At 36.0% G+C, this 27592-nt stretch overlaps 1 pseudogene; it reads right to left on the bottom strand.

The window, feature by feature from the left end:
* Window positions 1-13644: 13644 nt before the first annotated feature.
* Window positions 13645-17547, bottom strand: LOC123528029 (medium-chain acyl-CoA ligase ACSF2, mitochondrial-like; annotated as a pseudogene).
* Between the last annotated feature and the right edge of the window lie 10045 nt (window positions 17548-27592).

Raw genomic sequence — 27592 nt, 5'->3', positions numbered from 1 at the left:
TATTTTCTTGGCTTGTGTTATCACTAGGACGTGACACAATCTTATTACACCGGTACTGAAGAAGCTACATTGATTACCAGTGAAATAAAGGATACGGTACAAGAGTTCTGATCCAGACCTTTCAGACTACATGATATGTTCTTGTCTTTATAAGACATTGTACGCCTAAGTGTCTTGGAATATCGGACAATGGATGTAAACTAAATCCTAAGGATTTTCTCAAAATTGTTTTCATTTCATGATGGAATTATTCATTAAAACGTATATTTAGATTTTTCTCAGTTATTAACAATCTGAAATTTATATTTCAATGTACTCATTTGTCCAGTGTAAAATAGGCAAATCTTGTTTTATGTAATAAATGTACTTGTTTGATTTAAAAGACAAATGCAGTGAATAGTTTAACAAATCGCAACCCCCACAAGCATATTCATTTTGAAACAAATATCACAATGTCGTCTGTTCTTTTTTCTTTGCCGTGAACTGCTGTTTATTAAATAATTACTATTGTTCGAGGAATAGCCCTTCATGGTGTTTATAGACTTGTGAGGGATTTGGAAACCGAGCGAGCGCAGCGAGCGTGGTTTTCAAATTTCCTTACAGGTCTCTTTACACCATGCAGAACTATTCCAATAATGATAAGTGACTTACCTACATGCTCTTTTGTTTCAATTCGGCCAGGTTGATTGTGGTTTGTATAAACGTATTTTGTATGTATTCGTTTGTTTAATTAAAAATAAAGTATTATAAGAAGGAACAAAACATGCGTTAAAATTAACTTTACAAAATGTCCAACTTGCTACGCACCTACAAATATGTTTATCAGCAATTAGGACACGGCATTTGTATTGCATGAAGAGTCCGTGCATATTAAAATAAATCGAGACAATTATTGTCTCTTTCTGAGGTCAGCATTGTATGTTGGGATTGCATGTTATCAGTTTTTTTGGACATGTTTGAAGAAACTGTATCACTAAGTTTATCTGTTTTTTAGTTTGCTACTTAAATATGCATTGCTTTATACGTGTATCTGTATAGATTTATCATTGCATTTATTTATTACAAGATATGCATGACATCCGTATCACATTAGCAAGTAGATTGTGCGTGCCCATAACGTGATACTCAAGTCGCACAACCGGGTTATTTGGTACATTTGTTGGTAAAAATAAATAACAAAGTCAGGACGCATACGCCGATAAGTGGTTGAATGCAGTAGCTGACAAAAGAGAAACAAAATATTGAATCCAATTTTATGCTTATGGAATACATAAAAACAACTGTTTACTGAGCGCCTGGGCAGTCTTAATGTGTTTTTTTGAGCTTTTTTGGATACTGTATCACTGAATCTATAATACTAAGTTTTGGAAATCACTGTATAAACTATTTATTGGTATATCCTGTTTTATTTCAATTTGAACATTACTTTACGCTATTTTGCTTGCAAACATTAACATCTAGTGACTTTAATCTAATGCTTTAACTGTGAATTCAAAACGTTTTCAAGAACGTAAGTAAGGATACAAACATTTACCTCGATATTGATTTTGATGCTAATTTTGTGTATTGTTATCAAAGCAGTTTAAATACTTATTCTCCTGATGTAATTTTGTAAACCATCAAAACCATATATTCCCAGGACAAACCATAGTTTCAGTTCACGGAATCGCCTGCTTAATGGAATTCCCAAGTGCTAGAATGACAGTTGAAATACTCTACAGAATTATTTTATCGAATACTCTTCACACTTCTGTATATGCAAGCTGTCAGTGTGGAATAAGGGAGAGCAGTCGTATGAATAGACCTGTCTTTGCAATCTCAAATCTATGTTCCTGTAGGGTTATTTGCAATGAATATTGGTACGTTATCACTGTTGAAAGTATTGACACTATTAGGAATGTTTGTTTGTTTGTTTGTTTTGGGTTTAACGCCGTTTTTCAACAGTATTTCTGTCATGTAACGGCGGGCAGTTAACTTAACCAGTGTTCTTGGATTCTGTACCAGTACAAACCTGTTCTCCGCAAGTAGCTGCCAACTTCCCCACTTGAATTATCAGCGGTGGATGACGAATGATTTCAGATGTCTTTTATAAAATTGTCACGGAGAACATACGCCCCACCCGGGGATTGAACTCACGACCTCGCGATCCGTAGACCAACGCTCTTCTTACTGAGCTAAGCGGGCGGGCTTATCAGGAATGTAGAATCCGTTGGAATCAAAGAACGAAACTAAACATAATTGTATCGACTCTGTGTAATTGAGTCTGCTCATTAGAGGAAATATTCGTCGCTGAAAAGTAAATGCGCGGTCCCACAAGCGTCACTCTCTTCTAAACATCATCAGCCCGCGTAAACAGATCGCCGTTTCACAGGTAATAAAATATAAAAACGTTGACCATAAATAAACTCTAAGTCCAATGACGGGCAACTGTTTATCGATGCTATCACACTTAGTATTAATGAAGATAGGGTCTCAATAATAAAAAAACAAGGTTGCAACTATTTCGATTGACGTTTATAAATCTCACCCGAAAATCCAGTTCTTTATCTACAACAAACAAACAAACACTGTGTCTTTATGTCGAACTATTAAAGACAGTAATATAACAAGCACGTATAAATGCGGTTAACTTCTCTATAACAATAAAATATTTACTTTGAAATTAGAAAGTTTGTAGTTTTCATAGGAAGTCAGCCCAATATACGCATGTGTGTATAATTACTAAAAAAAGGTTTTATCATGTATAATAATTTCATTTAGATCTATCAGATACATACTTGTTAAATAAATCCCATAAGGTGTTGATAAATAAAGAACGGCAGCAGTTGTTACTTTTTATTGACAGGTGAAACTCAAAATGACGGCATATGTAAAACTGACTATCGGAAAGTCTGTCAAATTTTGAAATTTTAAACTCTTGTCTCGTCATCGAGATATGATTCTCTTTTCATCTTTACACCTGACATTGCAGCTTCACTTGTCCACGGTTATTATGGTCAACAGGATCATCATTTGCACTATTCGTTTATTCATCCTTTTTGTCTGCGTAAAAAGATTCCGTATAGACATATGTGACTAATTTCATTTACTAGTATTCAGTGATTTGTGATTGCTAAAAGAGTATTGTGGATCACAATCACAGAGCGTGAAAGATTGAGAAAATATATTAAGGATTAGTGACGAGTTATTTGAGCAGTTAATGTCCAGTCTCACCTTTAATTTTGCCTCCGACTGTTTGTTACGTACTTAGGCTATTAAGTTTTCGCATTTTTCGTGTCCAGTGTATTCCGCGAATCTTTGTAGCCGCTAAATTGCCTGTCGTCCTAAGAATTAGGGTTACAGCATTCGAAACAAATATGATAAAACATCATAAGTGTAAAATATCTGATTTTTAAGTTATACTTTGGCCCTATTATCACAAAAAGACTCTATGCATTCTTAAAAAAAACGCATTCCTGGGTAATCGAACTCAAAAAGGTGTGGTCGATGGGCAACATTTAGCTCGGCTCCTGCTATTTCAAGCGTACCTCAAGGGTCCGTCTTAGGATCTCTCCTATTTCTGCTTTACATAAATAACCTACCAGAGTCTGTTTCTCCAGCATATGTCATTTTGCAGATGACTGCGTAGTTTATATGACTATAAAATCGCAGACTGATTCAGTTCAGCTGCAAAACGACATCAACAGTTTATCATTATGGGAGCAGACATGGAAGATGTCTTTCAATATAAACAAATACCACATATTGCATGTCTCTAGGTCCAGAAAACATATAAATACAGTGTACACCTTGCACAATCAGCCTCTGTCTGTTGTCAGTCAAATCACCTATGTAGGCGTGGAAGTATCATGAAATTTGATTTCCAAATGTAAAAATAAGTTCTAATATTAGGTTTCTTAAAGGACAAAGAAAGCCTGAAAATAAGTTAATTTCATATGAAAGCCATCATCAAGCCTTTCATAACGCTGAAAGAATTTTTAAAATCGGACCACTATTGAAAAAGATATGGTATTTTGAAATTTAAGAAAATCGCTGATCATAGAGGCAGCCATTTTGTGTGTTCATGACGTCATTTGCACACTGCTGAATTCTTTATTCAGCAAATAACCTTTTACATAGATTAATTTTATATGTTTCTTGAGTGTAAGATGTAAAACATGGTAATTTCCTTCATTATAGCTGAAAAATAGAGAAATTATTTTACAGAAATACGTAAATTCAATTCAAATATGTGTCTAGAAATTTAATAAATCCGCCATTTTGTTTTTTTGCTGCCATGGCAACAAAATGGCCACCATTTAGATCAAATACTTAAATGCTCATAACTTTTTCATTTTTAAGTCGATTTTGAAAAATTCTTTCACATATTTAAATGATTAAAGTAACCCCAGCTGATGGAATTAACACCAAAGCTACATTGCCTTTCACTTTAAAAGGTAACATACACACTTCTAAAGTTTCCACGAAGGCAGTTGCTTATAATACTATTGTAATATCAACTTTAGAATACTTTTCTTGTGTATCGGATCCTTACCATCAGAAGGATATAGACAAACTAGAAAAAAATAAAGACAAGCTGCAAGATGTAGTAACAAACAGTTATAGCAAGACCACGGGTACAGTCTCAGAACTCATTGCAATTTAGAAGACAATAAAGCAGACTAATTTTATTTCACAAATGGTTTATTACCATCATAGATGTTGATCCTAAGTAATACTTTACACCTTACACAAGACAGTTTAGACACTATAATCATCTTGCATTTCAGATACCATTTACTACAGCTGATCATTATAAAAAATCATTTTCCCTAGAAAAGCTGTTCAGTGGAACACATTACCATCTCATGTAGTCAGTGTTGAAAGGGTCTCCGGATTTAAATAAGCACTGGCTGCATTAATGTTTACACCAGTACAAATCTTTGTGCTTTTGTCATGTTCTTAACCCTAATAACGTCTTCCTTTCTGCACCACAGTTTATATGTTGTCAAGTTTTGGGTTAACTATAATGGTGACAATATCTGAGGTATCTTCCAAGCAGTATACACGATAAGGTTTCCTAGATATACTTGACTTGCTGTACCCCTAGACTTGCTTCGCTTCTTAGACTTGCTTCGCTTCTTAGACTTGCTCCTCTAATTTAAATTGCTCCTCTCACTGAACTTGCTGCGCAACCTGGACTTGCTGCACTTGGAAGACTTACTCCTCCGAATTGGACTTGCTCCTGCTACTGGACTTGCTGCGCAACCTGGACTTGCTGCACTTGGAAGACTTACTCTTCCAAATTGGACTTGCTCCTTTTACTGGACTTGCTGCGCAACCTGGACTTGCTGCACTTGGAAGACTTACTCTTCCGAATTGGACTTGCTCCTTTTACTGGACTTACTGCGCAACCTGGACTTGCTGCACTTGGAAGACTTACTCTTCCAAATTGGACTTGCTCCTGTTACTGGACTTGCTGCGCAACCTGGACTTGCTGCACTTGGAAGACTTACTCTTCCAAATTGGACTTGCTCCTTTTACTGGACTTGCTGCGCAACCTGGACTTGCTGCACTTGGAAGACTTACTCTTCCAAATTGGACTTGCTCCTTTTACTGGACTTGCTGCGCAACCTGGACTTGCTGCACTTGGAAGACTTACTCTTCCAAATTGGACTTGCTCCTTTTACTGGACTTGCTGCGCAACCTGGACTTGCTGCACTTGGAAGACTTACTCTTCCAAATTGGACTTGCTCCTTTTACTGGACTTGCTGCGCAACCTGGACTTGCTGCACTTGGAAGACTTACTCTTCTGAATTGGACTTGCTGCGCAACCGGGACTTGCTGCGCTTTGGAGACGTACTCCTCTAACTGAAACTCTTAAGTTTCGTTAGTGACAATACTGGAGGTTTCTTTCTAAACCTTATTTTTTTTCTCTTTTTTTTTATTTCTATTCCATTTCAAGTATAAATACAAAACGCGCGAACCGGATAGAGAGACGCCATTGTGACGTCACGCGAACAAAAATAGCATACACAAAATGGCGGCAAATTGTGTTTGTTTTATACAAATAAATTGATATTTTTGACAACAGCCCCCTTCTAAAGAAATATTCCATATTTCAAAATCATGGCAAAAATATCTGATTTATTCTGTCTGCATATCCTCTGTTGATATTGTAATGTGGGGACTGTCTTCATCATCTTCATCTTGTCTGCTTAGATAATCTGCAAAGATGTTGTCTGATCCTTTTATTGCCTCAATCCGGAATTTATATGACTGCAAAAATAATGCCCATCTCACTAATCTTCCATTATCTGGTGTGGATTTCTGGATATATGCTAAAGAATTGTGGTCTGTTTGTATGACGAATTCCTTCCCATAAAGATACTTCTGGAATTTTTTTATTCCGAATACTATGGCAAGGCACTCTCTTTCTCCAACTGAGTAGTTCTTCTCACGATCGAGCAGCTTCTTGCTGGCAAAGGCAACTGGAAATAAACCCTCTTCATACTGCTGCAGTAACGCTGCTCCGATCCCGGTACTTGAACCATCACACTGTAAAATGAATTGTTTAGAAAAATCTGGTAGTCGAAGAATAGGCGATCTGGTGAGTTGATCCTTCAAGGTATTAAAAGCACTATCTTGACTTGCTTCCCATTTGACATAATTCGGCTGTCCCTTTTTCGTCAAGTCTGTTAGAGGTGCTGCTATTTCGGCAAATGAAGGTATGAATTTTCTGTAATAGCCCGCTAATCCTAAAAATGCCCTAACTTGTCTTTTGGTTTTTGGAACTGCTGCTTGCCTTATGCGATTAAGTTTCTCCTCTTCCATCTGAACTATTCCATTTCCAACCATATGTCCTGTAAATCCAATGTTGCCAAACCCAATAAAACATTTTGATGGTTTAACTGTAAGACATGCTTCTTTAAGTCTTTGGAGGAGGTCTCGTAGCATAACAAGATGATCATTCCAAGTTGGAGTATGTCCTATCATATCGTCGATATAATTATCAACGTTGTTACATCCTGCTAGCAGCTTCCTCATCATACGATTGAAGGTCGCCCCAGAGTTGACCATTCCAAATGGCATTTTCTTAAACTGGTAACTCCCTCTGTCTGTAGAAAATGCTGTCATTCTTCGGCAACTTTCAGCAACTGGAATCTGCCAGTAACCTTTACATAAGTCGATCTTTGTAAAAAACTTATCATCTTTCAGTCTTGCCAGAATATCATCCACACTAGCCATAGGTTCGGTATCAAACTTGGTCACAGAATTAAGGCGTCGAAAGTCAATGCAGAATCTATTGCTTCCGTCTTTCTTCTTTACAATTACGAAAGGTGCATTGTACTCGGATACAGATTGTTCTATAACATCAGCTTCCAGCATCTTCTTAATTTCATCTTCCACATCTTGACGCTTAGCGTATGGTATTGGGTACTGCTTTACTCGGATAGGTTTCTGGTCAATCAGTTCGACGTGGTGCTGTATGAGAGGAGTTGTTCCTGGTTGTTCGGAGAACACCTCACTAAATTCTTGAAGAAGATCTAAGACTTGCTTTCTCTGTTCCTGAGTAAGTCTTTCACAGATCTTGACATCACAAAATGTTTCACCACTTGTGTATCCTGGAAACTCTAGAAGACTTTCATCATCTACCGCTCCACCTTGAATATGGTTGTCATCTTCTATAATTGCCACACTTGCTGCAATCGTGTCTTTGCGTTCTTCATACTTCTTTAGCAAATTGATGTGATATGTTCTCGTTCTATCACCAACTTTTATTCTATAGTCAACTCCGTTGATAGCCTCAACAACTTCATATGGTCCTTTCCATTGTAGCATCATCTTATTCTTATCTGTCGGAAGCAGGAGTAGTACTTTGTCGCCAAGTTTTAATACTCGTTTGCGAGCTTTCTTATCGTAATGATGTTTGTATGTCTTCTGAGCTCTATTTAGACTTTCTCTTGCTATCTTGCACGTTTCTTCCAACCGCTGCTTTAAATCAAATACATATTGATATGTGTTCTGTGCCTCAGGATTTTCTTTCGCTGTCCATATTTCTTTCAACACTTGCATTGGTCCCCGCACTGTTCTTCCATATAAAAGTTCAAAGGGTGAGAATCCTGTACTTGATTGTGGTACTTCTCTATAGGCAAATAATACTGCCGAAAGGTATCTATCCCAATCTTTGGGTCTTTCTTGGCACATCTTCTTTAACATGCTCTTCAGGACTCCATTCATACGCTCACAGAATCCATTGCACTTCGGGTTGTATGGTGTGGTGAAGAGTTGCTTCACTGATATAAGACGACTTACTTCTTTCATCAGGTCAGATGTAAATTGGCTGCCTCTGTCACTTAAAACTTCACTTGGGAGACCTACTCTCGAAAAGATGTCAAGAAGTGCTTCTGCTACTCTTTCTGTGTCAATTCTTGGTAATGCTACCGCTTCTGGGTATCGCGTGGCATAATCAACCACTGTTAATATATATCTGTTTCCACTGTCTGACACTGGTGCAATAGGTCCTATTAAATCTATGGCTATTCTGTGGAAGGGTTCTTCAATCACTGGCATGTCTCCTAAAGGAACCTTCTTAACTCGGCCTTTCGGAATGGTCTTTTGGCATTTGTCAGAAGATCGGCAAAATCGTCCAACTTCACTTGAAATTCCAGGCCAATAAAAACTTGACGTGATCCTGTCCTCAGTTTTCTTTGCTGAAAGATGTCCTCCAACGATCGATTCGTGAGCAAGTTCCATCACTCTTTTGCGTTTGCTTGCTGGTACGACAATCTGTTTGATCTCGTAGTCATACGCCCCTTTCGTCTGAAGATAAACTCTATACAGCACTCCATTTCTTATTGCAAATTTGTATTTTGCACCACCCTTGGTTTCGAGCATGTCTTCTGTCTTTGCTAAATCCCACAGCTTTTGCAATGCTTTATCTTCCTTCTGTGATGCCTTTAATGTCTCCACATTAGCTTCTGTTTCACAGGAGGGCTTCGGCACATTCAGTGCTTTCGTTGGTAGCTCTGCTTTTCTACTCTGTGATCTTGTCATAACCGCAGCTACTGATGTATCAGCAATCTTCTTTTTCCATTCAGGATCAGGTCTATCAAGTACACCAGGAACATTCCCAATGACTAAGTCACAAATCAACGACTTTGGTACCATTGCCTCAATTTCTCCAATGTAATACGGAGTATCAACCCATATCTTCGCCATAGGTACAACTTTGGCGTCCCCATCTATTGTGATCATCACTATTTCTTTGCCTAGAAATTGCTCTTCTTTGACTAAGTCTCTTCTTACAGCAGCGGATTCGCATCCAGTGTCCCTTAACACTTTCACTTCTTCTGTTCCTACGAATCCTCTCTGTACCTCCAAGTTCCTCTCCCCTTTTAAGCTATCAATGGTACAAACTCCTGCAAGTATTGGCACTGACTCCCCACTTGCCAACTTCAATTTTCCGTCTTCAGTATTGTTTTTCAATGGACTGTTTTTTACATCCGTTTGAACACACACTGCTGCTAACTTCTGGTCATTCTTTGCTGGAGCTGATCTCATCTGCTTACAATCTCTGGCTAAGTGTCCTGCTTTATTACAGATAAAGCAACTCTTTGGAGTGTTACTCCTGCTGTTTTGTCTACAGTCACGCGCTAAATGACCTGCTTTATTACATATAAAGCAGGTTTTCCGCAACCCATTCTTCTCTTCTGTCTTTCGACTGGACTGCTCATGATTGGTGGAGTTGTGCTTCCTTTGTGGCGCAACACTCTTCGACAATATTGAAGGTGTCCCCTTATGTGCTTCGATGTACTGCTCTGCAAGACGTGTTATCTCGTCCATCGACTTTGGTGTTCTCTCTTTCAGAAACACCGCTAATTCGGCCGAACAACCTTCAATAAACTGCTCTCTTATCATTAAATCACATAAGGATTCATACGTCTTTTCTATTCCAGCCAGTTCAGTCCAACGACTGAAGTATCTCTTTATTCTTGACACAAATTGGAAGACCGACTCTCCTTGGTCTGGTTTACTTTGTCGAAATTTAGATCTGAATCCCTCTTCAGTCAACTGATACCTCCTTAGGATCGCTTTCTTGAGAGAATCGTAATTACAGGCCTCTTCTTGTGGCATGCTTGTGTACACCTCCAGTCCCATTCCTGTTAAAAGTGAGCTAAGACTTATGGCCCAGCTCTCCTCTTCCCACTTTTGACTTTGAGCATATCTCTCAAACCTTTCCAGATATGCGTCAATGTTATCGTGCTCTTCATCAAACTTTGGAATCTTAGGTCTGTACGCCTTACAAGTATCAGTACTGTCTACTCTGGTGAGCCTCAAACGCTCAATCTCTAAGTCTCTCTCCTTCATTTGCAGTTCAAAGTTCATCTCCATCTGTCTCCTTTCTTCATCACGTCGTTGAGCTCTCTCTTCCCTTGCTATACATTCCTCTTCCTTATCTTTGATGAAAAGGATCAAGTCTCCACCGGACAATCCAAGTCTCTCGCCAAGTCTCAACCATTCATCGTAATACATCATGCTTGTTATGATAGCTGCAATATTATTATAGTTAATCCCGGACGAGCCCCCAAATTTGTCAAGTTTTGGGTTAACTATAATGGTGACAATATCTGAGGTATCTTCCAAGCAGTATACACGATAAGGTTTCCTAGATATACTTGACTTGCTGTACCCCTAGACTTGCTTCGCTTCTTAGACTTGCTTCGCTTCTTAGACTTGCTCCTCTAATTTAAATTGCTCCTCTCACTGAACTTGCTGCGCAACCTGGACTTGCTGCACTTGGAAGACTTACTCCTCCGAATTGGACTTGCTCCTGCTACTGGACTTGCTGCGCAACCTGGACTTGCTGCACTTGGAAGACTTACTCTTCCGAATTGGACTTGCTCCTTTTACTGGACTTGCTGCGCAACCTGGACTTGCTGCACTTGGAAGACTTACTCTTCCGAATTGGACTTGCTCCTTTTACTGGACTTACTGCGCAACCTGGACTTGCTGCACTTGGAAGACTTACTCTTCCAAATTGGACTTGCTCCTGTTACTGGACTTGCTGCGCAACCTGGACTTGCTGCACTTGGAAGACTTACTCTTCCAAATTGGACTTGCTCCTTTTACTGGACTTGCTGCGCAACCTGGACTTGCTGCACTTGGAAGACTTACTCTTCCAAATTGGACTTGCTCCTTTTACTGGACTTGCTGCGCAACCTGGACTTGCTGCACTTGGAAGACTTACTCTTCCAAATTGGACTTGCTCCTTTTACTGGACTTGCTGCGCAACCTGGACTTGCTGCACTTGGAAGACTTACTCTCTGAATTGGACTTGCTGCGCAACCGGACTTGCTGCGCTTTGGAGACGTACTCCTCTAACTGAAACTCTTAAGTTTCGTTAGTGACAATACTGGAGGTTTCTTTCTAAACCTTATTTTTTTTCTCTCTTTTTTTATTTCTATTCCATTTCAAGTATAAATACAAAACGCGCGAACCGGATAGAGAGACGCCATTGTGACGTCACGCGAACAAAAATAGCATACACAAAATGGCGGCAAATTGTGTTTGTTTTATACAAATAAATTGATATTTTTGACATATGTACATGTATATATATTTTGCACTAAACATGCTAAAGGGATATGATGTTTAAATTGTTTTTTTGGTGGTTAACGTCGCGCCTACACAATTATTGGTCATATGGCGACTTTCCATGTTTGATGGTGGAGGAAAACTCCAGGTGCCCCTCCGTGCATTATTTCATCACAAGCGGGCACCTGGGTAGAACCACCGACCGTTCGTAAGCCAGCTTGATGGCTTCCTCAAATGAAGAATTCAACGCCCCGTGGGAGGCTCGAACACACAAGTGATTTGAAGTCAGCGACTTTAAACGCTCGGCCACATGTGTTAGGAAGCACTAGGCGGACTGAGTAGCCTGGGGAATCCTGACAGTTATTTACTTTCTAACCCCACGCATGGCCATAATATAGCAATATTGATCAAAATCGAACGTTTGCCATTATCATAAATGATGATGATTATGACACGAAGCATGAAAAAAGTACGAAATCATCGAAATGCCAGTTTCTTATTTAAGGTCATCTGACACCTCTACTGATAAACCAATTGTAATACAGTAGCTAGCGAATATTATATTTGCTTCAAATCCCGCTTATGTGGGCAAAATTGACAAAAATAACAACATCTTGAACGGGGTTGCGCCACGGGAATGGTGTTGCTCGTATATATCATATTGTCAAACATTCCTGCCACGTGTTTGACTGCAAACCCAGTTTATGCCTACATAGGTTCTTATAACTGTATTATTTCGATCGATTTAATTGACTAAAATTATTCCGAGAAGACTGAGACCTCGATTTGAACACAATCCGAGATAAAGAAATACAGTTATTACCCGTATTGTATCATTGTCCGTACCAAATGGTACAGTGGACTTCAGAAATGTTATAGTAATTATAATGCAAATACAGTCACGAGGACACAAGCATAATTAATACATTTTAAACCGGACTATTAATCGTTTTGTATATTTTTTGCGTAATTATAAAACAATTAGCAGGTAAACGAAGGGGCGTTACGTTTGCAATTTTCGATTAAAATTGACCAAAATGCCGTTGGTTGCATTTACACGTATGTAATATTTATTTCATGGTTACGGAGTGCTGCTACTGAAGTTTCTCTGAATTTCTGCACACTTTTTTTTCGGAGTATCGTTGATGCAAGAATCAAGATGTTTAATACAACTGTTTCTACTACTTTCGCGCGTATACGTAACGGCAATAATAAGGAGAGCGCAGATCTACGTATCACAGGGCCGTGAGTTCAATCGTCGGGCGAGGCGTATTGCCTCCGCTGCGGTAAAAGACATTGTGTCTGAAATCATTTGTACTTCATCTCTGATTTATGTAGAGAAGTTGAAACTTATATAAAATCGTTGTTTTAAATCAAAACTAATGTGACAATTAGGTAATTTACCCCAGATACCTTCGTGTTAGTTTGAACTATACAATAGCTTTACCTTCTACACATATTGGGATTTACATTATATTGCATAAGATATGTAAAACATTATAATTTTGCAATCCTTAGAGGTACAGACTGTTTGGGGTAGTCTACGAGTTATATTCTAAATCAATGACCGACGCCGAAGGACCTCAAAATCAAGATGGCCGATAATATGGCTGCCGAAGACGTATTAAATCCAAAGTATTTATTGAACGTGTGAATGTTGCTTTTTGTTTGAATGACAGAATCAAATAAGTGATTCCTTTCTGTTTGCCTTTATTATTTGAACAAGTACTTTATTTATAAACATGTTCAAAAATATTCTTAAACTGTGGAATTAGATACTAAAAAGCAACAGGTATTCGATGTGAACTTTTGAAATATTTTTCCGTTGGGTTATTTTAGAGATGGAAATGCGTTTAGATATACTGATAAACGTAATAAATCATGGTTGGATAGTATAATTCAAATGATGTACACATGCTTATAGTTAGTATATAATGTTAAAATTGCAAACTATTAATATATTCCTCCGAAATAAATATTTATATAAAATATATATTCATCTAAACGTCTTTATGCGCTATTTGAATTCAATTTAACACATCAATGAGTTTGTTTAAATCACGTCAGCTTTGAACAATGAGGAAAGGAGAACACTTTGTTGCTGTTTAATCAGTGTTTAATTGAATATTTTACATAAATACATGGACATATCTTTTACAGAGAATCTACATTTGTTGGCATTGTCCCAGAATATGTTTTGAATATATTTTATGTTCAGGAAACAACTAACCAGATACTGAAACTTTAAGTATATAAACTATTCTTAATAATGTAAGATGGGCTATAGCGCCATTATGAGCAACAAAACTATATATTATTAGACGTTAGCACGCATAAAATCAATTAGCTAAATAACAGAGACAGGACAAAACAGGCATACGATCCGAAGACAGCAGCAGCCGAACACAACAAAGACATATCTAACTTCTCGCAATACTTATTTTATCTGTATAAAAAGATATAAGGTCTATGTAGAACATCAGATTACATTAACGAAATCAACATAGGTAAACAAGATCACACCCATAGTATCTTTAACTTATTAGTGCATGGTATAAAAGTATACTAATTTAAAGTATAACAGTTTACTGAAAAATTGATTTGTTGAGTCAAATGCTTTCTCTTAATCACTTCGAACATTGCAATTTATTTTTACTTACTGTGATATTAAAAGTATCTGTAAAATACACAAAAATAGAAACGTGCACCTATTTTCAAATGATAAATACAAATTATAAAGTAGAAAGAAGGATAAAGTTTCTGTTTAAGTGAGTGAGTGAGTTGGGTTTTACGGCGAATCGACACATAAATGATCATATATCGCCGAGGTAAAGTCATATTGCAAACACCAGTGTTTCTGTTAAAGGTAGTTTGATACAATGGCGTAACGTGATTTATCCGGATAACGTAGAAAAAAGACTGGACTCAGTATAGGGAACAAAAATCCTTTAATGAATGAATGAATTGATTAATAATTAACAACCCGTGAGTAAATTCATTAAAATGGTAACGTTACTATCTTTCTAAAGATCAAACATTATATTAAAACGTTTGACACATGAAATAATTCCAAATAATCTCTTAAAATCTGCGTGACTGAAATGTCCGGATCTTTTTAATTATGGGCACATATCTAAGAAAACAAGCACACAGACTTGTACATTCTATTTCATCATATCATAGACCATATGTTTTTTATGACTGTTCGTAAAAATTTAAATTGTAGAAAAAATTCTTATCGCGAAAATGTTATCAAAATTGTGATCTTCCCACAGATACCCATTATGAAAACTTGTGTGAGTTCCACATTTTTCAAATATCCTAGCATAAAACCAAGCACACGACCCTATGTTTTTCAATTGTCGACTTTTTAAGTATAATCGGAATTAAAAAAAATGATTCGATCATGTAGAACAACCTTAAATTGGTAAAAGTCAAGAACATCTGACATATTATGCGCTATACGACGAAATTAGAAGTATGGATGCACACTATTCTTTACATTTTCTTCCAAGATATATAACTACTGAACAGTTATTACAATCTTAACCATGAAAGAATTTATCTAAATTTGCTGCAAGCAATTCTTTCAATTTCTTTTCTGTCTGTTTTTCCTGTGTTTGTTTCTGGCAGTTTTTACATGATCAGGTAATACTTTGGTAGTACGGTAAAAATCCCGGGCTTATCTGTATGAAAATCTTCGCAATATTTTTGAAGCAGCTTCTCAGTGATGTCACTACGAGCTTTTTAATTACGCATGCGCACACAACCTGATAGTAAACGTCGTATGGGAACAAGGACGGCTGACTCTACTCCAGGAAATGTTTTCATCACTTGCTCTAAAATTTCGGGGGCAACATTCATTCCTCCCGAAATTATCATATTAGATTTTCGGCCTTCAACAAAAAACTCCCCTTTCTCAGTCATACGCCCGATATCATCTGTTTTATACCAACCATCGGCAGTCATTACAGCTTTAGTTTTCTCAGGATCGTTGAAATATTCTTTCAACATTCCAGGTGATCGAACATTTATTTCACCTCTTGTATTCACAGGTACTGTTTTGCCATTCTCATCAACAATTTTCATTTCAATCCCTTTCATCTTTAACGGTATACCGCATGCATATTCAGAAAAACTGCCGCCCTCTGTTATCAAAATCTGGGTTAGAAACATCGTTTCTGATGTCCCATAAACACAGCAAAGAAACTTCCCTGCTTTTCCAATGCTATCCGTTAAGGCCTTTGTCATTGGCTGGCCTCCTGTGACTATGCCCACGACTGGCCAGTCAGAAGGCAGCTCATCCTATAAAGTTCAATAAGTATTTATTATAGTTCTTTGCAGAACAAAATAGAGATACATGTAGTATATAAAACTGTAAACATGATCGAAATACAAAACAACAGCAAGTATTCAAAAACGATGCATGGTAATAAATTTAACATGTTTTTATATTTCTATATTTAAATGCTTACAATTTAGCAAAATATCTACATGTATTATAAACTGTTGACAGGAGTATAAATTCATAACAAAGGGCTTAAGACTAATAGCATTTAACTACCTAAACCTTTCTTCTTTTATAATTATTAATTATATCATTTACAGTAAGAGAAACAACTTACTTTGTGTTGAAGACGGTTTATTTCACATTTATTTACGAAATCTTTCAATGTATCTTTCTTACAAGTTACCAAAAAAGATATATTACAAACGCTTTTAGGTTAAATCTACGATATACCTGTACTCGTGCAAGTTCCGCCATCAGCGGAGGCAACGCTACTATCAGTGAACATCTCTCCTTTTCTATGACTTCTTTCATAAAGGAGATTCTGTTCTTTGGTGGAGCGCAGAATCCCGATATTGTCACCCTCGTTTGCCCTGACAAAACTGAGAATGGAATCCCTCCAATCCAATTGAATGGACGGTCGCTGAACAATCTATAGCTTTTATCAAGAGGTATTATGTCAGAGCCAATCAGAGAGACGAGTGATGCGTGTGTATGTGCAACAAGTTTTGGCACTCCCGTGCTGCCAGAGGTCTGTAACATGACAGCAACATCTCCAGTTTCTATATCCGGAAAAGAAACGTCATTGTTAGTTCCGTTTAGTAAATCATGAAAACTTTTCACAAGAGCTGAGCAGTCCTCAAAGTCGACACCTACCAGGTACTTAAGATGCGGCAATATTGAAGAATGAACCGCTCCATTTCCACTATTCTCATCAAGCAGCTTCTGAACAATGTTCCAGTTAACGTTGTCCAGTCCAGGATCCATAATCAGAAGAGAACAACGTTGTAGTTTCTGCATCAATGCTACCAAGTCACTGCCATCTGTATAGGTGAACGAAACACTTACCGGGATCGTACCTGCTATCATCGCCCCGAACGTCGCATAAAGCCATTCAGGGCATGTTCGAAGATTAATGGCAACAATTTCCTTTCTTTTCACTCCGAGCTGAATAAATGATCTTGCTGCGGCACATGATCTTTCATAAAGCACTGACCATGTAAGATTCTGTCTTCCACCATTTGTTGAAACAAAAACGAAAGCTTCTTTATCTGGATTTATCCTTGAATTCTCCTCAACACATTCTTTTATGTTCTTAACACGTATTTCTTTATGATAATTTGAAATCCCAATATGACTTTCAGCGTAAATATTAGCCATTTTCGGTCAGTCGCCTGATGTTACATGATTGTATGAAAAATAAACTATGTTTAAGTCACGCATAACGAATCCTATAATATTCAGTACTCTAAATGTAAATGACATTATGCCAGTCAATGCTTTTCTTTTGTAAACAGACCGTAGAGGTATCTGCTCCAGTTTCTACTGACATGCACGGATAAACAGTACACAATATGTAAAATTTAAGCGTTTATAAAAAACGACTTCGATATAAATATATGAAATGACCTTCTAAAATACTTCCTCCTTATGCCAATCCAGTGCTTTATGCAAAGTAGATTAAATGTAGCTCCACTTTTCCCACCAAGTGACATTTATTTAAGCCATATATACCGTAATAACATGCAAATAAACGACGAAATACCATGTCGTTGATAGGAATACATTAAAGCTTGTAAGTTTGATATCAGCATGATACGTGTACGTCGTTGCACTTTTATTTCATCACAATATGTTTTATTTTCATGATTTTTAAAATTTATTCATTGATTTCTTAAAATAATCAATTGTATTTTTTATGTGAACACATGCTAATATGTTTTTGCATAAACTCTGTGACACAAAAAGAAATATAAGGGACAAGTACTCGGATTTCTTAAAATAATCAGTTGTAAATCTTTAAGTGAATACATGCTAATATGTTTTTGCCTAAACACTGTGACACATAAAGAAATACAAGGGACATCGTTGCTGAGTGGTTAAATGTACTGACTTCGAACTGATGTTGATTCGAAACTTTGCTTAATAAGAAATGATAATAATTATTACATACAAACAAAACAGCTAAGTTAACTTCTTAATGTACATGAAATAAACTACACACTGCAATAGTTTTCTCTAAGCGCGATAATTTGCCTAACGAGAAAATGTAAATGTTAAAAAGGTGATAAACTACATACTAGATATCTATCATGTTTTTATGTAAAATAATGACGACCATTAATATTGCATTCAGGTCAGTCAAAAATGTTATAGCCTAAGGTAAGTTATGCGCATTTGTTACACCGAAAGTCATTTATCCCGATAACATAGAATAAAACCTGGTTCCGATAAAATCTTCGGGAGTATAGAATGCAAGCTAGCAGAATAATAGCAGACTCGGTTTGACTGAGTCAGATCATGAGAGGTAATGATTTGTGCAACACCTCTAACGCCCACTTAGCATCAGCTTAAACTCTATGATCCCAAAGGACCAGAAAATGAAACAACACTGAACCCAAGTACGGGGACACTTTTTACAGCCGCCACAAGGCACTTAAATACTGCTGTTGTGATAGTTGATAAAATCTGTAAAACATGCAACGAATAAATGACGACTTTCTTATTTAAATGATAAAACTAACAACGTTGCAATCCTTCTAAAGAACGTAAAATAATCCCAAATAATTAAAAAATTCAGCTGCATATTTGGGATTCCCTTTCCTCATAGCAAATATCTCAAACTTAATTTACAGGGACATACACATTTTATTTGACCACATGATAGAAAATCGCTTTATCTAAATATATAATGGTGAGTTTCATTATTAAAATATCTATAGTGTATGACATTTTTTTCTTTTTCTAAATGCAAAAGTGTCACCCAAATTGTCAGTCAAACAAAAAACCTCTTTTTTATTGTCTAAACTTTCTTAGTATATCATGATGCTTTGAAAAATCAGGGTTAAATCGATTCTTCATTGTAGAATTGTAAAGAAAAATTGTACTATGTTATATAATTCCTTGGATAGGGGCAAAGTTGTAATTACATTACAAAATATATCTGTCTATATCATTTTTATCTGAACGTTTTGAACATAGGCGAAGCTTGATTGTTTGTTCCATTATCAAATAATTACGATTGAATTTACAGGCCGTGTTCCTCACTGGCATTAGACCAGAAAGAAAATGCCTCTGTGTAGTTATACCCTATCCCTAGGTATAATATAAGAACCATGGTCATGAACGGGAAAGTGCACTAACCCATTTCAATCGTACATATCTCACCTAAAACGCGCAGTTCGGTGAATGGGTACCAAGTATAATATGAAATAAGGCACCGCCTAGCATTGGGGATTTATTTTTTTATATATCCGCTTAGAAAGAAATATTCAACGCTCAAGAAAGGGAAACTTTGCTCTAAACTCTAGTTAACATTTAGTGTCATCATACCTCTTACAGCGAATATCATACTTTGCAAAAATTACGGAAGCCGTGACGGTGACGTCATTCAGCGTTCTCGCACTAGCTTTTAGGATTTTTTTTGTTTGTTTGCACTCCACGCAGAAACTTGACGACCTTTACACTTCCTTACTGTTTTAAAAGTGTTTTTCAGTTGCATGACAGTTTTCATTACGAAAAAGAAGTAAAATAATCATGTTAGCGCGGTTTACGAGTTTCTTTGACTGATTCGGGGTGCTCGGATGTCCATGCAGACAACCAGTCTGCGGTGTGTATAAACTGGAACCGGAAAACATCGAAAAAATCGCCTCAGTATATGCAGACAACAAAGACGAATAACTATATACGGACGTTACCGTCTCGGGTCTCGCTTTGCGCCGTGGATAAATCCCCTATTAACAAGCGGTAATTTATCTTCCATCGTGCACCAATCACATCGGCTCAATATTTCATATTGCAGAGATACTCCACGTTATTACGCTTTCGTCAACGTTACAGAAAAAAAAAAACTTGCGTGAACTTCCCTAATGAACATTCGGTCTAGAGGTCGCAGCAGTGTGCACATGTTAGGCGAAATGTGAACAAACAAAAACAGAATGCGAAATATTCACAGTTTCACAATAAAATTCGAAATGATGAATGAATTTGAATGCATACATTGGTATACATCTGTACTGATTATTTACTTCATATTGCACATTTATGCTGCATAAATGTATACACATTTTAGCATACACGTGTAGTTAAAAGACGACTGACATACATTTTCACATCAACCAGTCAGAATAGTTTTGTAATCTAGACCGAAACTTCACCAGGGAAGGTCAACCAAGTGTTTTCTGCAACGTTGAAAAAACTATTAACTATGCGTTGTTTGTCTAAGATAAGAAATATTGAAGAAACGTGACCGGTACACAATGGAAGATAAATTACCACTTGTTCAATATCCATAATACACATTTATCGAACTGTGCGTTTAAGGTAATATGAAATTAGGCGCTGCCTGTCTGATGGGAAAACCTAGTGATAGTGATACGGATTCTTTCTTTTTTTCTGCATTAAATTGTTCTTTCTGATATTTTCTGTTTGGCTTTCAGTTTTGACAGTAAGCCTGATGGTTTTGCTATTGTTATAAAAATAAGAAGGGGAAATGTTTTTAAAAAGTTTTGTTTAAATGAACATAGATCTAATCATTTCTTCAAATGTATCAAGACTAGACAGACAATAGAAAATAGTGTTCATGAGTTAAAGATAACAGTGATATTTGGGTGCACAGAATCTAGTCCCAAAATGCACCATTAGTCTTACTGATGATAAAATAGAGAAAAGTGGAAACTTCACATGTCGCTCAACACGACAAAAACGAAACTGTTGCATAAACCCGGACAGATAACGAGGGATTTTTTACCTGTCACTTTTTTATTTCTGCAAATAGTTATCATTTATTGGTATCAAAATAATGCTTTTGCTGAAAACTTTACATAATTCAAATTTATATTCAAAAATCAAATTTTAACTCACACGAAGTGAGCGCCGGAAAGGGGTATGTAAAATGGGGGCTGTACGAACATTGATAAATTCGAACACTTTGTCATTTACAAAATTTTCCTCATAGTATTATATATGGTGCAACAATCATTCAAAGGTGACCCAATATCAGACCTTTATGTGTTGTCAGTGAGCATGCGTAAACACACTCTTCCTCAGTAGTTTTTGATAAATATTTTATTATATACAGATAAATGCAAGTCATTTATTTATACACAATATTACCAATTTTGTTTCTGTTTACAACGATCATGCCTTTGCTATCAATGTGTTTCTCTAATACAAATTTCTGAATCCGGAAATGCACATATTCTTTTCAGTTCATTTGTTACAAACAAATAGTTTCTAAAAACGACAAAACAATCCAAAAAATAAAACACAACAATTTACACATTATGCCTGCGTAACATCACATTCAATATCATCTTGTTCTGATATTCTTTTGTAGTATAGATACCGGAACTTACATAATCCTGCTATCCTAAACACGGACTATTTTAATTCTTTTAAATGCCATTATTGTCAAATGAAACTCTTTAGGACAAATTGTGTTCCACTAATACAGCTATGGTAAAACTCGTGTATGTGAGAATGACAAACAACCATTTACTTGTGAAATTCTTATTTCAAATTCATTGTAAAAAGTTCTTGACCGGAATTTTATATAATAACACAAACACTCTTGGTCAAAATTCAATTTAATTTACCTAACTGCTAACAGTCTGGGACCTTTTTTTTTGAATATGATTAAGGTTAATTTCTTAGCTTGATAGTGATCGTAGTGAGCCTCTCAAGTTTATAGCCAACATTTTTTTCCAAGTGTAATTTTACTAAAACTCTAGTCAATGAATTGACTTTTAGAAAGTAGTTGCAATGTATGTGAAGGATTGTGGAAGGGAGGAGAGATAAGCAATATCGATGCTTTTCCATGCCTTCGAATATTTTGTTCAAAATTTACAGACAGAACTTTGGTTAACTATACTTATTATTGATTTGTGTTCCAGTAATTGAAACAAGTGTGATAAATATAAAGAAAAAAAATTAAATTGGGCCTAAGCTAAAAAAAAAAAAATTCAAGCACCTTACGAGATTCGAACTCGGACCTCGCGCATGGAAAATATGTGCGCTAACCACTGGACAACAGTGACTTGTGACATAAATATGTGATAAAATTATGTATATAAATAAATTTTGTTAGGACAGCGTGTCTATATTCGTTTCACATTGACATTTTTGAAATTATTGGCTTTTCTACATTCAAAGAAATAAATAAACAATGGTTTTGTTATTCAAACAGTGCAGTAATGTAGCTTACATCATAATTCATTATTGGAAACAAAAGGCGGGCCGCTTGAATCATCCATAAACTCGTTTCATGAAGAAACCCGAATAACACCGATTTCTATTGATACCGCGAATTTTCAACTGGATAGAATACTTTGTTTTAATAATGCGGCGCCCGATCGTTCATAAGAAATTTTATTTTATCAAATGTCGTCCTGAAAATTATTTATTGCGCAAGCACGGCAGCAGGTCCGGTAGAATTATGGGAGAACAACAACATCAAAACCGGTGAAGGTATAGAACATATTCCCAAGTTGAACGGTATATAGGTTTACTTTGACATATATACACGTACACATTATCTATAGACGGAAAAACCTTCGGTTTTCCCGTATGAAATGCGCGATTGAAATTAAAAAAAATAAACATCGGGGATGTTCGTAAGGTGGGGTTCTACTCTATTGGGTCTTCATTACCTCCATGTCATTGTATGGTTCTAAGCACAACAGTTCATGTGCAATATTAAAATCAGTGCTTGAACATCTGTTTTGAAGTCTGTTTCATCTGATTTTAAGATAAAAAATTAAAGCATTATGGACCTTTAAAATAAATAAATGCAACGTCTGTTTTTAAACAGTTAGGCAACAGCTCAGATGTAAACATGAAGAAAAATGCAAAAAACATATCTTTGTGGTATTTTCATACTCGAGAAAAACTGTTACGTTTAAATGTATATCACATGGCTTGAAATGGCGTGGACGCCTTTTTCATAGCTTGTTAAAAAATCAGAAATTTTGTGTTTTTATGGAATAGATATAACATTTCTGTGGATTAAAATGACTATATATGCTGTAGACAGACATTGTCGCTGCCACCGAAAATATCAGGTAACAAAGAACAGAAAGTAAGTAAGTAACTGAAAAATGCAAAGCGTAAGGCAAATTCGCCACTGTTATCGTACAATGAAACTTGTCAAACCGGTTTAGTAAATGGAGCGACGAAGAATGTAAACAAACGCACAAACAGTACTTATTATGACTATAGTGCAATTATGGCTAAGGGAATTGCTTTACCGATTATGAATTTTGCACAACCATTTACTTATGTACCTCAAACTTCAATAGGGCAGATGTGTCAGCAGGTGTCCCACCAAGCGTCACGCCCCATGGGCAAATTAATTTATCCAAGATATGAAGTCATTGAAGCAGTTCCTTACCTTTCTTTGTTCATTTCTTTTTCTTTATCCATCCCACTTCGAAAATCTCATAATATGTTACCTCAGAAATATATAAACACACATACTTCAGCTTTAAGATCAACGCCATTAAACTTTACACACTTAAGGAAACGAATTCATAGTCAGAATAATTTATATATTTGATATATTGATAACGTAACACATAAGCACAGATAGTGCTTGACTCCATTTTCATGCTATCATTGCTATAATGATTGTTGAATTGCTGTTAATAATAGGATTTGTGTCATTTATGGACGATTTTGGTTAATTACAGCGTTAACTGGAGCCCAGCATGGTCTTAAGTGACCATAAAATCTAAGATAGTTGGTAATCATTTGCTAGATGGACCAATATTAGGAACAACAGATGTTTGGCTTTTGAATATTCGTGTAATACGTTTATCTTTCTGTCCTGTTTAACTTCACTTAAAGGTGCCAATCACACTTTAGCATTATTTATGACAATTTTCAGTTTTAGCAAAGTTTAGTATATCTTGTTATAAATTAATGAAATAGACAGAAAGACCAATTACATAGAAGTAGACCCCTTTAGAATTGTATCGTTCATTATTTCTTATTTATTTTGCAATTACTCCCCTTTAATGATACAATCGTCAGAAAGTAGACTATAACCTTTAATTTCAATGTAATTTCTAATTTTATATTTGCTTTTGATTGATACGGGGATATTTCGACATTCTGAGCCTAATGTAGCTTCCGCAGTCATTTATTTCAAATTTATTCTGGTTGTGCAACCAAGATAGGTGATGGCTAGGTTATAATAAGTTCACAAAATTGCATTTCTAATGAAATTTGGCTAAATGTAAATCTTTGACAAATTTAACACAATAGTTCTGATATTGAAATCATTTCTGAGACGAATTCGGTTTATTAAATCTATTCAAATGCTAAAATATCTCTACCTTGATTAAGTGGAAAAAAAACAGTAGCAGTGCCTGACCATATTGTCTATTTTATAAATCACTTTGCAGTTACTGTGAAATCATAAATATTTGTGGGGGACTAATTTTCGTGGATTTCGTGGTTGAGTCAATCCACGAAATTTAATCCCAACGAACAAGTAAAATTCCCATTCATTTTATGTTCAAAAGTTGAAATCCACGAATTTATATCCCCACGAAACTGCCGTTTTAACCAAACCGCGAAATTTCATGCCCACGAAATTAAATGATTTTACAGTATATGCCGCCTAATCAAATCTACTAAACTACAATTCAGTCAAGATTGATCCAGCAATGTTTGGAAATATGACATTATCTGTTTTAACTACGAGTAAACAACTGAACAATTGAATCAATATGGCATGCTTAATACTTCTTATGGCATCTAATTTGCTCCATAAATCATATCTTTAATATGGGAAAACGAACATCTATAGTAAATCTTATGGTGGAATGAACGAGTAACATTTGAGAGAATGATCTGTCATAAAGACGTACCCGAGAGTTGTTAGTCTGCATCGTTCCGTACATTCATTTTCGTGCCACAAACAACTGTTAATGGTGATAATTAAGCAGGGTACAAAGAACTGATTACTTCTTCAATAGATATTTCTAGACCTAATAATAAATAATGTGACTGTTTTGTGCCAGATATATGTTGCTTAAAAAGTGACTAAGTTTTACGAAATACAAAATAACAAGTAGAAGACTTTGTATCCGGCATTTGAAATAGGCCATTTCTCGCAATTGTTTTGACGGTTTAAATCAATTCGTCGAGGAGAAATAATCATCGGATGGGAAAATTGGAAGTGTTTTAACTATCCATATAAAGAATAAAACACTTAGTATATACTTCGAATGTGTAATGTCACATATTCCAGCAGCGCAACCTATTGTTTCACTTCACACGCTTACTTAGAATTTCTTAAATGTATATAAAATAGTCACGAACTATTTTCATCGTAAATGGCTCATCAGGGTGTCTAAATATATAACAATAAAAGAAAGAGAAATAATTCAACAGTTCTGACGTTTAAGTCAAAGTAACAAGGCACGTAATTTTTGACGTCAAACAGGGGAGTTAATGACGTAATGAGGTTATTTATCTATCTGTATAATGTGAAATATTCCGGATGTTTAACTTCGGTTACAAACAGTCAATAAAGTATTTTTCTTTTGTAAATCTAGCTGATAAACTGATGTGAAAAATGTACTTTATGTTATAACATGTAATGGCTGCAATGAATACTACATAGGCCAAACAGTAGACAAATTGAGAACTAGAAGAACAATTCATGCTCAACAAATTAAAGACCCATCGGTAAGACAACTACCTGTAAGTAGTCATATTGATATTTGCCGTATAAAAGAGCCACAATTTACAATATTCCTATATTCGCTGACCGTTCGTATAGAAAACTGTAAGTGCGGATTTCGTTCAAAATCATTTTGAAGGTCGTAGTTGCCCGATGAGCGTATCGGAAGATAGAAAGAGCGCCTGGGTGATCAGGATTTTCTAGTGATGTCATATTTATTGTGATGTATAAATATGATATAATAGAAATGACTAGTAAAAGTAAATCAAGGATATTATGCGTTTCACCTCGTGGATAATAATCAGTACGGCTATACTACGTCATTGGTCACGTTGGTTTTTGCTACGACAGGCAGTGAAAATAATCAACAAAACATTTATAAATCCAGGTTATCCATTTGTTCCTGTACCGAATTTTATGGGACTTGCTCAAGGCAAGGATGCTTAAATGGCACTATTCCCGGTACATATTACCCTTTTCAAGCTATTGAGTGACAATCATATTTTCGGTTTTATTCGACGAGGCTACGGCAGTGAAGTACAATTCATTTTTCCATAATAGTATATGCCTAAGCGTTACTGCAGGCAACATACATACTATATAAGGTTAGTCAATGCATTTATGTATACATGGAGTTTTTTAATTGTATTAATAACTAAACTGAAAAATGCCGTGGTGTGAAGCAAGTATAAAAGATGCTGTGACAGGCAGCTATTTCGAAAGCGATGGTACTTTATACCTTCAAAATCAAATTCTTACCCAAGACAACCAATAATACATATATCAATTGTTTTTACTGAAGCAATTGCAGACTGCGTACGGATATGACTACAGTTGATTATCAGATCCAAAGATAATTATGACTGATTAGTTTCAAATTTTTACAATTTAAGGTAGTTCTGCACGTTTGAAAACCGGAAGTAATAACTTGACGTCATTTATCCAGAACACGTCGAATAAAGCCTTGACCTGGCACATGGAAATGAAAATCATCCTTCGAATCAATGGTAATCCATGGGTTAATTTTATAAAAACGGTAACTTTACTTTTTTCTAGAAATAAAATATAACAAAATCTATGTGTTCCCATCTCAAAGAAAAAGGAAATGAAAAATGTTGACATGAGAAAAAAATACCACAGAATAGCGCACCACTTTTGCATTTTCTGAAGCGCTATAAAATATAGTGGATACTGCTGCATCTTGACAAGTCTAAAACATTTCAACAAGTTATCAGCTAAACCTACCGCTGCAAGGGTTTTCCAAACGGACGAAACAAGTTCTATCCTTTCTCTCTTTTCATTACTATACGTGACATCCGGTAAAGGCTCCGGGTTTTAAATTGCTAAAGTTGGCGGCCTAGCGACCTGAAGTTAACGGCCTGACTAGAGTACACGGTACATAAAGAAAATTGTGTATACAAAAGTTGAAAAATTGCAACGCAGCCTATGCAAGAAGACTTAAGAAACAGTTAAATTTTTAGTTAATTTATGCTGAACAAAATACGTAAAACATTTTTAATTACTCTGGAATTTTCCAATCAAGCGGCCTAGCGGCCTGGTAGCCTAGACTGAATTCAGATAAAAAAATGTTTGAACTTATGAGAAATATGTTCCGAGCAGCCTATTTTGACTTATTGGATGCAAGTTACAACTTAATAAAAGTTAGAATTTATTAAAATGACTTTTTGAAAATGATTATTCTAGGCCGCCAGACCTCTAAAATGAAATCAGATTAATAATATTTGAAAACAAGACCTATATAACCCTAGCAGTCTAGCGACTTATTGCATACAAGTTACACCTAAATATTTAAATAG

Source organism: Mercenaria mercenaria, chromosome 14 (assembly GCF_021730395.1).
Source record: "Mercenaria mercenaria strain notata chromosome 14, MADL_Memer_1, whole genome shotgun sequence".
Classification (NCBI taxonomy): domain Eukaryota; kingdom Metazoa; phylum Mollusca; class Bivalvia; order Venerida; family Veneridae; genus Mercenaria; species Mercenaria mercenaria.
Note: the sequence above shows the minus strand (reverse complement) of the source record. Positions and strands in the feature narration are given on the sequence as shown.